This window comes from Pelmatolapia mariae, linkage group LG7 (genome assembly GCF_036321145.2).
Source record: "Pelmatolapia mariae isolate MD_Pm_ZW linkage group LG7, Pm_UMD_F_2, whole genome shotgun sequence".
NCBI lineage: Eukaryota > Metazoa > Chordata > Actinopteri > Cichliformes > Cichlidae > Pelmatolapia > Pelmatolapia mariae.
In genome coordinates, this window is record NC_086233.1 from 36,939,637 (window position 1) to 36,950,643 (window position 11,007).

General features: G+C 42.8%; 1 long non-coding RNA gene across 1 annotated transcript; it reads left to right on the plus strand.

Annotated features, from left to right (window-relative positions):
* The first annotated feature begins 4,484 nt into the window (after window positions 1-4,484).
* Window positions 4,485-7,370, plus strand: LOC134630249 (uncharacterized). Its single transcript, XR_010094269.1, has 3 exons — window positions 4,485-4,711; window positions 6,415-6,564; window positions 7,126-7,370. It is a non-coding gene; the product is annotated as an uncharacterized LOC134630249 (long non-coding RNA).
* Window positions 7,371-11,007: the final 3,637 nt, after the last annotated feature.

The window sequence follows — 11,007 nt, forward strand, 5'->3', positions numbered from 1 at the left end:
TATCCTATATTAAACAATGAATCAGTGAAATGAAAGACATCTTTGGGTGTAGATAACACCAGTCAGGCCTGTGATGGTAACAGAGGTGATTACAGGTTTGAGCTGCAGCGCTCAGGAAGAGCCAAAACTTCATGTTGACCCTTAAAATTTTGGGGCAACTGTCATTCTCAGCAGGTGAAACTCAGTGTTTTGCTCCATGTATGAAGTGAAGGGAGTTACTTTAAACCAGTTTAGTGTGTCTCGGTGTGTCATACCTTCTGAGTTTGTAAGACATTTGAATGAAATCAAATGTGTGTTTTTCATATTTTGAGTAAATTCTTCTTTATAGTTTTGGACTCCTTTAATATCCTGGGAAATGTAAATATGTTTTAAAACAAACTGATGATGTATGATTACTGGACATTTTTAAAAGTGCTGCTGGATGCTCAGTTTGCCTGCAGAGGGCAGCATCACCACCCTGAGTGATGATTTACTGTGAGTAAAAGATTTAAAGAGTCACAGGTTGGTGGTGTTCTTGTTGTCCTGTATGAACATGATTATGAGCTGAGCAGCAGTTTGTTGCGCCGCGGTTCATTTTTAAGGTTTCAGCAGGTCGTAAAAAACAGTGAATTCAGATTCCTCAGAAGAAGAAAAAGAAATTATGAAAAGTTTATGGAAACAATATTTTTGTGGCCATTTTTTTTAGGCCAAACGTGAAATGAACTCCACAAATAAACCTGGTGAGATTTATTTGTAGACATTATTTTTCCTGAGTCATCAAAAAAGTTTCTGGTCATCTGGACTTTAAGTGGGAGAAACGTTCCATCGTCAATCAGGTGACTTCTTGAGTTTCAGCTGACTGCAGGTTTCCCCAACCTTACAAATATTACATATGCATAATGACTGAAACTAGCACGAGTCACAATAAATGGGCTGTGAGGCTAGTTTATGATCATTAATATGCAAATTATCATGACCACTGATCAAAGAACCACACACACACTCGATTCACAGATGGAAACTGACCTCATTGTTCATGAGTGGTGCTAGTTTCAGTCATTATGCAAATATACTGTTTATAAGATTGGAACCCTGCAGTCAGCTGAAACTCAAGAAGTCACCTGGATGATTGAGCATGTATCAAGACGCATGTTCCTGAGTAATAAGAGTGCAGCTGTGAGTTTGTAAAAATGCAGGTGTGTACTGTTGCTACAGAAAACCACAGTAACCACACTGAAATCTCCATCCTTGAAGTTCTTCAACAGGAAGTCTTTCAAACAGCAGCACAATCTGCAGACACCATCACGTCTTCCTTCTGATCTGTTCCCAATTGTTCCCATCCCGGCCTCAGAGACGCAGAGTTGGCGTGATTGATGACCTCCTTGGATGAGGTTTATTCACTTGAGAATTTGAGTTGTTTCAATTGCTTTCTTTACCTTTTAGTTCGATGTGATCTGTTTTAAAGCAGCTGATGAGTCAATCACTCAGTCCATTCAAACTGTGGACTTTGAAGCTAAAGGCTGGTCACCACTCCAGGCTTGGGTTTAAGTAGGTAACCCTCAGATGGATCTACCACCACCTCGTCTGTCAGTCAGCGGTAGATTTCAGCACTGCTGGTAGATGCTCGTGCCACGATTGTTTGTTTCACCTGTCGTTGTTACTCGTCTGTATTTGAAGGTCTCTGATCGAAAGTCAGGATTGAACTGCATGGGATGGGATTTCAGGACTGCTGACGGCTGGTTTCATAGGCCACCAGTTCTGCTCAGTGACGGTTGCTCACAATGGGTGTGGATGGCCTCCTGTACTGCTCTCAGACCACGTCTTCTCATCTCAGACTTCTTCTTCTTCCCTCCATCTTTACAGGCTGTGGTCTTCACAAACACAAACTTAACTCAGGGGAAATGTTTAAGATCATTGAGTGAATGTCACTTTTAGTGAGTAATGTAGAAAAAATCACTGCTTAAAGCTGAGCAAGATAATCTAAGATATTAAAAAAGGACTCCTGACCCGACCCAGCAGCGTCCTGTTGATGCCTGTTTCAGGATCTGGTTTCTGTCTGTGGTCTGTTCCTGTAAACAGGAGGTCCTCAGAAAGCAGTGTGAGCCCGCTGGAGCCAGAATATGATGATGATGATGATGATGGTGGAGGAGGCGGCGTTTCTCAGCGTTGCTGCATCTCCTTATTCTCGTCCAACCATATCGGACAATGTTTAGATGGGGAAATTAGGCTGGTGGTGGAGGAGCTTGATTGGTGGTTTGTGGTTAAGAGACAAGAGCATTGTGTCCAATCAGACTTCAGTGCACATGTGCAAACCACAGGTTACAAACAAACACAGTGCTTCCTCTTCCTGTTTGAGTCGTTTTTGGATGAACCATGGAGCTCCGGGTCAGAAAGTTGGAGCGGGTGGAGCCATCAGTGCAGAGGGTCTCACAGTGTAAAGGCTGTGGACTGACGTCATGATCTGGATCCATGCGCTCCTGTGGCGATGCATCAGAGGAAGCTGTGGGTGTTTTCATGGAGACAGAGCTGGTTTCTGTTTGGACGGTCAGCTCTGAGGAGGGGAGAAAATGCTCGGCGTGGGTGGAAGTGTTTGAGTTTCAATGCTGTGAGCACAGCGATGGGTTCCTGACGCGTTTCTGTAGGTCCGCCTTAATCAGGAAGGGGCCGAAAACTTCCTGCCACATGACCGTCAACAACGTCCTGTTTGCGACCTGGATAGGGCTGTGGTTATCACGTGACTAACTGCTCACTGAGCTTTCAGCAGGGCTGGGGTTAAAGACCGACAACATTCCCGGCTGCTCGCTGCAGGTGTGTCGCTCAGGGTCTGCAGATGCTGCACATCTGCCGCCTGCCCTCACGCATCACTTCCTTTCTGTGTGATCCTTCAAAACATGATCAATACCAAAGCTCCCCTGCTTGTTATGCTGAGTGATGTCATCTACATCCCCGATTTACATCACTGCGTGCGTGTGTGTGTGTGTGTGTGTGTGTGTGTGTGTGTGTGTGTGTGTGTGTGTGTGTGTGAGATGACAGCAGCCCACGCAGATATGCGCTCAATATGACGTGAGTCAGCGCCACGTGTGTTGCCATGACATCAGTGGAACAACAACATGTCAGAGTGTTCCTTCTTACCGCCTTCTTCTTCTTTGCTGTTTTCATCTGGTTTGCTTCTTTGGTGTCTGTTTTAAACCCGTTTGTTGTAATTTTTGTGGATTTTTGACTGTTTTGTGTCTTTTTGAATCTCTTTGGTCACATTGGCTGGTACACGCCTACAAATCAAATGTGTTTCTAAGACCAAAACAAAGTGAATGTCAACTTCACAAAAGCACTCCAAATCAAGCAGCATATGTTCGTTTACTGCTGCCAAAAGTTCTGAGGGAGGAAACTCCACCTTCAGAAGTCTGTGGACACCTCAGTTATGTGGAGAATCCACAACACTCCTCAGAAATGAGTGAAAATGTTGTTATTAATATGTCAAGCATTAGAGAGATCCAGCAGGAGGTAGTGATGTCATACAGACAAAATAATCCACTGGATTCATATTTGTTTTCCAAATCCCAGCAGAGCAGGTGCTTTCCTGCACTGTATATAAAAGATGGACACAACTATCATGATATCGTTCACTGGGTTTGACTACTTTGTATGGATGGATTTTGTATGTCTAGCATCCTAGACTGTGTGGGAGCATCACACAGACACACCTTCCTGCTAACATAACATGTAACATCCAATCAAACTCGAATTTCACTCACTATTGAAGTGTAGCTCCACCTTCTTGGACGGTCTGCTAGTAGAGTAACCTCACAGCAGCCATATTATTGGTCACATGATGTCCAACAGCGCAAACATGGCCCAGAGGTCTAGTTCAGGTGAAGCTAGCAAACAGCTAGCAGCTACATCGAACTGTGTCACCATCCACCTCTTAATCACAGAGACCACGCCCCTAATAATGCAAACTTTAAGTGTTAATGTGAGTTCTGAAAATGTTATGAAGGAAGGGGAAAATTATCAATAAAGATCGGAACAGTTTGTGTATCAAGCTGTACACATGTTTATTAGTTTTACCATGGGAGTCTATGGGAGTGAACTCACTGCTACCTCTCCTGGACACTAGAGGAACTTTTTTCCTCTTTATGGTTGTTTTCTATCCTCTGTGTTTGTTGGCTGGCTTTCTCTGTTTTGTGTCTTTCATGAAACCTTACTGACTTGAGTTTTCAGCTGAGTTCCTCCCACAAACTTTTTGCTCTGTGCCGATGAACTGAATTATTAAATGTTAATAACAGATGGAGCTTTTATTGTGTGTGTGTGTGTGTGTGTGTGTGTGTGTGTGTGTGTGTGTGTGTGTGTGTGTGTGTGTGTGTGTGTGTGTGGGATGTGGCTTCTGGAACATTTTCTTCAGGCCAAATAAAGCTGCCCATGTAAACTCCACATTCCTGACTCTGCGGTGCGTCTGACTTTCTTTATGGAGGGAGGAGGCTATCTATGTGTGTGCGTGTGTGTGTTTGTGTCTTTGTGTCTTTGTGTGTGAGTGTATGTGTGTGTGTGTCTGTGTTTTTGTGTTTGAGTGTGCGTGAGGTTCACACACTTTGTGCTGACTGCAGTGAAAGCGGAGGGTCAGGGATAGTTAGACCTCGTCCTCTCTGCAGACTGAACAGCTGGAACAACTCTGAAGATCTGGGAGGGAAACTACATTCTACATTCACTACTGCGAGTACTGCAGTACAAACCTGAGGTACTTCATCTGCACACCCACAGACGAACCTGCTGTTCACTTTAAATTTAATCTTTCCTGAAGTACTGTCTGATACTTTGATAAAATACACTGCAGTCCTTACAGTACTTAGAATGTACTTGTACTCCTGGGTGTAGCAGTTCCTCAGACGCCTCCCTTCCTGCACTCTGGAGACTTTTGAGACTGAATCTGTTCTTTAAACAAACCTTTAATCAGTCTGAGGACAAGTCTGCAGCCCATGTGACCTCAGGACATGCGCTGAAAGAACCACACACAAAAACACTCACACACACTCAGAGGTGAATTACATGCGATGAGAGCCCACACAGGGAGGATGACACTGAGGCAGCATTATGGTGCGTTATCACGCCGCCCTGCAGGAGCTCTGTGATTACAGAGCAGCCAAAATTACACTCTGACTCTGCTGAACTCCAGAAAACCTGCAGGCAGGTCCAGAGCTTCAGCACACACACACTAACACACTACCACACAAACACACACAAGTACACACACTAACACACTAACACACATACACACACACATACACACTGACACACAAACAATTGCAAATTCTTTTTTTAAATCAGACCTCCACATTAACGTCTCTAACAGTGCTTTTATTTTGAAAACCATGGCTTTAACTTGAAGCAAATGCATTACACAAGTCTAAACTAGACCTGCCTTAACTGTACCTGTGTTTTCACCCAACACCTTTGTGCATTGTGTGGCTCACACTGATTGGCTGATGCTCAGTCTGGTGATATTACAGAGCTGCTGCAGTGTCCTGACAGACGGTTTTACTGAAACTCCATGGTTTTGTTTCCACCTCAGATGATTTTCAACATCTCTGTTATTGCTGGGTTTATGCATATCTGAATAGTCTGTTGGATGGAGATGATGGTACAGCACCTGGATCATAACTGTGCAGGTGAAGGTGAGCCTGAGCCTGAGGCTGAGGACGAGATGTACTCTCTGTGCTCATCTGTTGATTAACACTTTTTCATATTTTTTTTTTTTAAATTTAACCTTTTATAGCCGGTTTTTAAGTGATGACGTGATGAATTCTGCTTCCGGGCCCAAACTACCCTGCGTTTAATAAGGCTGTTGTGTATTTAACATGTTTTAATGCTTTGTATCTTGTTCTATTTAATCTCAACAAGCCCCTAAAACAGTCAGTGATCACTGTCGGCCTCTCACGGTTTTTATTATTATCGCTATTCATTTTAAAGCGCCATTTTTAAAACCTTACGATGTAACTACAGCCCAACCCATGCAGCAATATATTAATGACTAACCTCGTATTGTGGATAGATTATCTCAGTTGTTCGGTCCGTTTACAGCATCCTGCCATGCCATTAAATTTGTCCCAAACCTTCGGGAACTCTCACGTTAACTTTTATTGAGTGGAAAAAAGTTAGCATTCACCCTCCAGCTTGACTGTTTATATTATACTAACATAGCTGTGTCACTAGCGATCACGTAGCACATCATTATATACCAGCTAGCCCAACTTCAGTAACCCTAAGAACCTGCCTGTTTTTTTAATAATCAGCTGGTAGTTGGGGGCCCATGACACTCTCAAACACACATTTTCACAGACTGATGGCTGTGAAATGACCTCTGAGCTGCTCAGACGGTCTGTCTCAGCCTTCAAGGTCACTTCAGCTCTAATTTGCATAACATGGTTTGTTGGCTTCCCGCAGCTGAAGAGGACCTGGAAAGAACAACCCCAAACATGCAGCACACTATGAAACATCCAGCTGTGCAAGACGAGCAGAAACACCACAGCGGGAAAACTCTGACATGAAGTTTGAGTTTTCCAGCAGGAGAGAGACTCAAGATCACAGCCACAGGTGAAATATTTTCCAGGCCACAAACACAAGTTGACGTACATTAAACTCACCACGATCTTAAAGAAACCTTTTATTCAACAACACCTGTGAGCATATTTAGGGTCAAACATCTGCATCCACAAACACATGGAGGAAACGTGCAGCCTTTCTTTATGATAGTATAACTCACTCTAAATGAGTATGAATTTAACTGCATCAGATTCACTGTAAGGTGTTTACAGTGTTCTTGTTTGAACATTTTTAGCTTCAGTGAAGTTATTCTGTATTATTATATGGAGGATGCAGAGGGCAGGGCAGATTTAGCAAGTTCAGAACAAATATTTAAATGCAAACAGTCATGCAGGCACTAACCGTCAGAAAATCCGAAGAAGCTGTCTTGCTCTGTTTGTTTTTGTTTTTTTGTTTTTCATTTTTATGGGAGCTCTCAGGATTTTATTTTTATTGCATAAATAAACTGAACTCTGAGCTGCTTTGAGTTTAGGGACTGGTTCTTATACAGCGCTTTTCTACTCTGAGCACTCAAAGCACATTACAGAACTTTGGCCTCTTTCACACATTCAGACTCTGATGGATGCACTGCGAGCAGCTTGGGGTTTTGGTCTTGTCCGAGGATATATGTCATGCAGACAGGAGCAGACGGGGATGGAACCTAAATCTTCTGTTTAATGTTTGCAGTTTTTTACTTCAGCTCTTTTATTCTTGTGTTGTTTCCTGTGATGTGCACTCTGTCTACTCTGTCACTTTGAGGCTGTAAATCTAATAAAAAATTATCTTTGTGTTATGTTTGCCTGTTTTTAGGTCCTCTAAATCACTGTGGTCAGTTGTGCTGTACAGACTACGCACGCATGTACCTGTGTTAAAAATACTCTGTATACTCTGCTGACTGCGTCAGCATTAAAAGCAGTGATGGATGTTCCAACAAGATCATCTTCTGTGTTTTTGTTCCTCCTGCGAGTCACTTACGATGTTTGGAGGGGAAAATAAAAACTCCCCTTCGGTGTCTTAAAGCTAAAGTAATGTGCCTGGTTGGAAAAATGAGACGAGAGGACATTGAGGTGTTTGCGTTTAATGCTGGGACTAAAATAAATACTCGAGTAAATACCTGAAAATGCTGCTGAAGTACAGTAATCAGGTAAGTGTACTTTGCTTCCACCTCTGACTGCTTTACTGTAAGTTTGGAAACGTACTGTTTCATAAGGTTTAGTTTTTTGGATCATGAACTTGGGTCTTGCCGAGTTTTCCTGATCATCCACAAGCACTTTTTCCTGCTCAGAAAAGTGTTGCAGACCTGCAGCAGAGTACACGCTCATCCTGTGCTTTTTCGTTTTCCTCTTGGCCTGGTGCGTCCTGGCTCTGGTGTGCTCTGGTTTGGCTCTGGGTTTGGGTTTGGGTGGGTCTGACTGTGTGGTTTAACAGGCTCAGTAGTTAGTGCCGGGCTGGGCCTGGGGCTGCTCTGGCTCTCAAGGCAAAGTCCAGAATAATGACTGGATCCAAGTGGCCAGGCTGCGGGACTGACTGCTGACTCAGAGAGGCTGGCAGAGCAATTCAGTGATGTTATCCATGAAAGGAACACAGCTGGGATACATAAAGACGACCAGATTCAGTTTAAAGGAGACATATTTACACATTATTCTTTAGGGCTCCACTGCAGACTTTTTTTTTTAACTCAAGGAGGGCTAAAAGCTCAGTTTATCCAGATTCTTCAGGTAAAAGAACATAAGTAATGCTGAGAAAACAAGTTGGCTCAGGCAAGAAGAGACTAATGCACAGAGAGAGGATATGAACCTTGCATATTGTGACTGCGGAGCTTTTTATTAACCAGCAGTCAGACGTTAATCAGTGCTGTGAAGTCCAAAGTCCGTCCTATGTTTGTAAAGCAGGTGCAGAGAAAGCACTGAGAGCCCCGTGACCACACTTTACCAGGAATCAAACCCACATCCTCCTCAGGATGCCTCAACCCTGCAGGGCATTAATGCCTGGACACCATCCAGGGAAAACTTCCCTCGTCTCCTGTGTGGCTTCTATAATAAATACAGGAATTTTCTCACTGCTGGCTTCGATCCAAGGTCAGCAGCTTTTAGCACTTTCAGAGCTTTCTGTGGTTATTCAGAGGATTTTTCTGAATGAACACAGCAAAGTTATTCAGTTAGGACAGGAAAAATCAAACATCTGTCTCTCAGTACAGTGCTGACCATACTGTCTCAGCTGACAGGACAGTGGCCATATCACACTTTTAGTGCCTTCACTGAGAAACTAGCACATGCTGTGTTGTGGGTCAGTAAAGCTCTGGTCAGAGATGCTCTTCTTCATTGGTCCACATGTTTAACCTAAATCCTTCTGAAGTGAACTTTATGTCCAAAACGTCTCTGTGTTGATCTGAAAAGACACAACCTTAAGTCAGACTGGAGCTGCAAGGTTGTATGGTTTCCATGGGCCCTGAATGCAACACAACAGAAAATACCGCACAACAACAGCAGGGGGTGACTCCTGTGGTTTGACTGTGTAGAAGTCTGTGAGTAAATGATCCTGCTTGTCAGCTGATGTCTGAGCTCAGTAAATGTTTAAAATTACAGTAATTTTAAACATTTACATCTATTACTTTGTTATTTTGGCGTATTTGACCATGATGGAGGTTACTGTCAGGAGAAAAGCTGTAAAACTTATAAAAACAGTTCAAAGACCGAAATTTCTGGCCACCTTCACATTTTTGAAAGCCATAGATTGGGCCGGACTGAATTCTTTGGCGGGCCGATTCTGGCCCCAGGCCTTATGTTTGTAGCTAAAAGCATGCACGGTTAGCCAATCTGTCTGCAGTGAAGTCCGTCCCACATGAAGCACATGTGCGTCCTTTATATACAGTCTGTGGAGAGCACTGAGAGGTGGAGGAGATGCCGTTTCTAACATATAAGGACAGGAATCAGTGAGTGGGACTACAAACAGTAGCTGAAGCACCTGGAAAGCACCTGATATCAGCACCTGTGCTGGCTCCTGCAAATGAACCAAAGATAAGAGAAGATAAAAACAACAAGAGGAAATACTCGAGTAGTTTTCCATCTCTGGAGGCAGGCCTGCAGCCCTCAGAGAGGAAAGAATAGATCATTTAAAATATATGTAATATATGCTAATGGTAATGTAAGTCTTTAACTTTAACATTGGGTTGGAGACTTTCTGGTAAAATGCTTATAGCCACACTAGAACAGGAGTACTTCCACAAAGTAGTTTTTGTTAACGGCTTTTTATCTAAAAAGACGTAAGTGCAGTGTTATGGTGAATACTTTGATTTATGAGCTGTTCCCAAATGTTTATGACAGTGGAGCGTCCATCCTGCCCACTCCTCTAATGACTCTGACCTTACTTTGTATGACTGGATGGACTCACAATACTGCCTCTGTCCCCCCCCCCCCCACACACACACAGTCAGAGTCATTGTTCACAGCCTGACACTCTCAAACACACATTATACCAATCTGCCAATGAATTCACAATGGAAACCATCTGTGTGAGTGTGTGTAGTGTAGGTGTTTATCAGTGTTATGGGGACAGTCAGTTTGCAGTGACTTTGTGGGGACAAAAAGTAAAGCTCCTATCCAGCAGATAATAAAATCAAAAAGTGAAGACTTGGATCAACTTTAAGGTAATTTAGGCTTCCAGGAGAGAATTTAAATCAGTGTGAAGGGCTCTGAAGTGACTGAGGCTTGGCTGTGTGAGAGCTTATGGTGATGCAACTGAGGCAAGACTAAACAGCTGATTATGATCACAGGAAAGTGATCCAAAGAGGTAACATGACATAAACATGGATTTAAACTGCACTTGTTTTTTAACACTCACTTCATAAATAACAGTTTAATGCTGTGAGACAGATCTCCTAAATTATGGAATAACTTGCCCTTGCACAATAGAGAGCCCCCTTTTAGAACACATCTTAAAACTAGTGCTGTCAGTGTTAATGTTGTTAAAATGACATTAATACCATAACCCCATTAACGCGGCAAATCTCCGTTAGCGAGTTAGGGCTGCACAGCGCTAACGTGTTAACGAGCTAACCGCGCTAACACTTTGATGGCATGCAGCCCCATGAATGGGGCGATCCGCGCTAACTCACTAGGAGATTTGCCAAGTTAATGCAGTTATGGCGTTAACGTCATTTTAACAACATTAACGCTGACAGCACTACTTAAAACCCATTTTTATTCTTTGGCTTTTGACTGCAGTGAGACTTAGTTTCTCTTTTAATTAAATTATTTATTAACTAATGAATTAATTATTATTATTTTTATTTGGCTTTTATTAATATCTTATGAAACTGTGATTATTTAGTTCTAATGTACAGCATTTTGTGTCATCTGTGGTTGTTTTTAAAGTGCTTTATAAATAAAGATAATGATGATGGTGATGATGATGATGATGATGAAGATCTGACACTTTCGTAAAAACAAGTCCCCA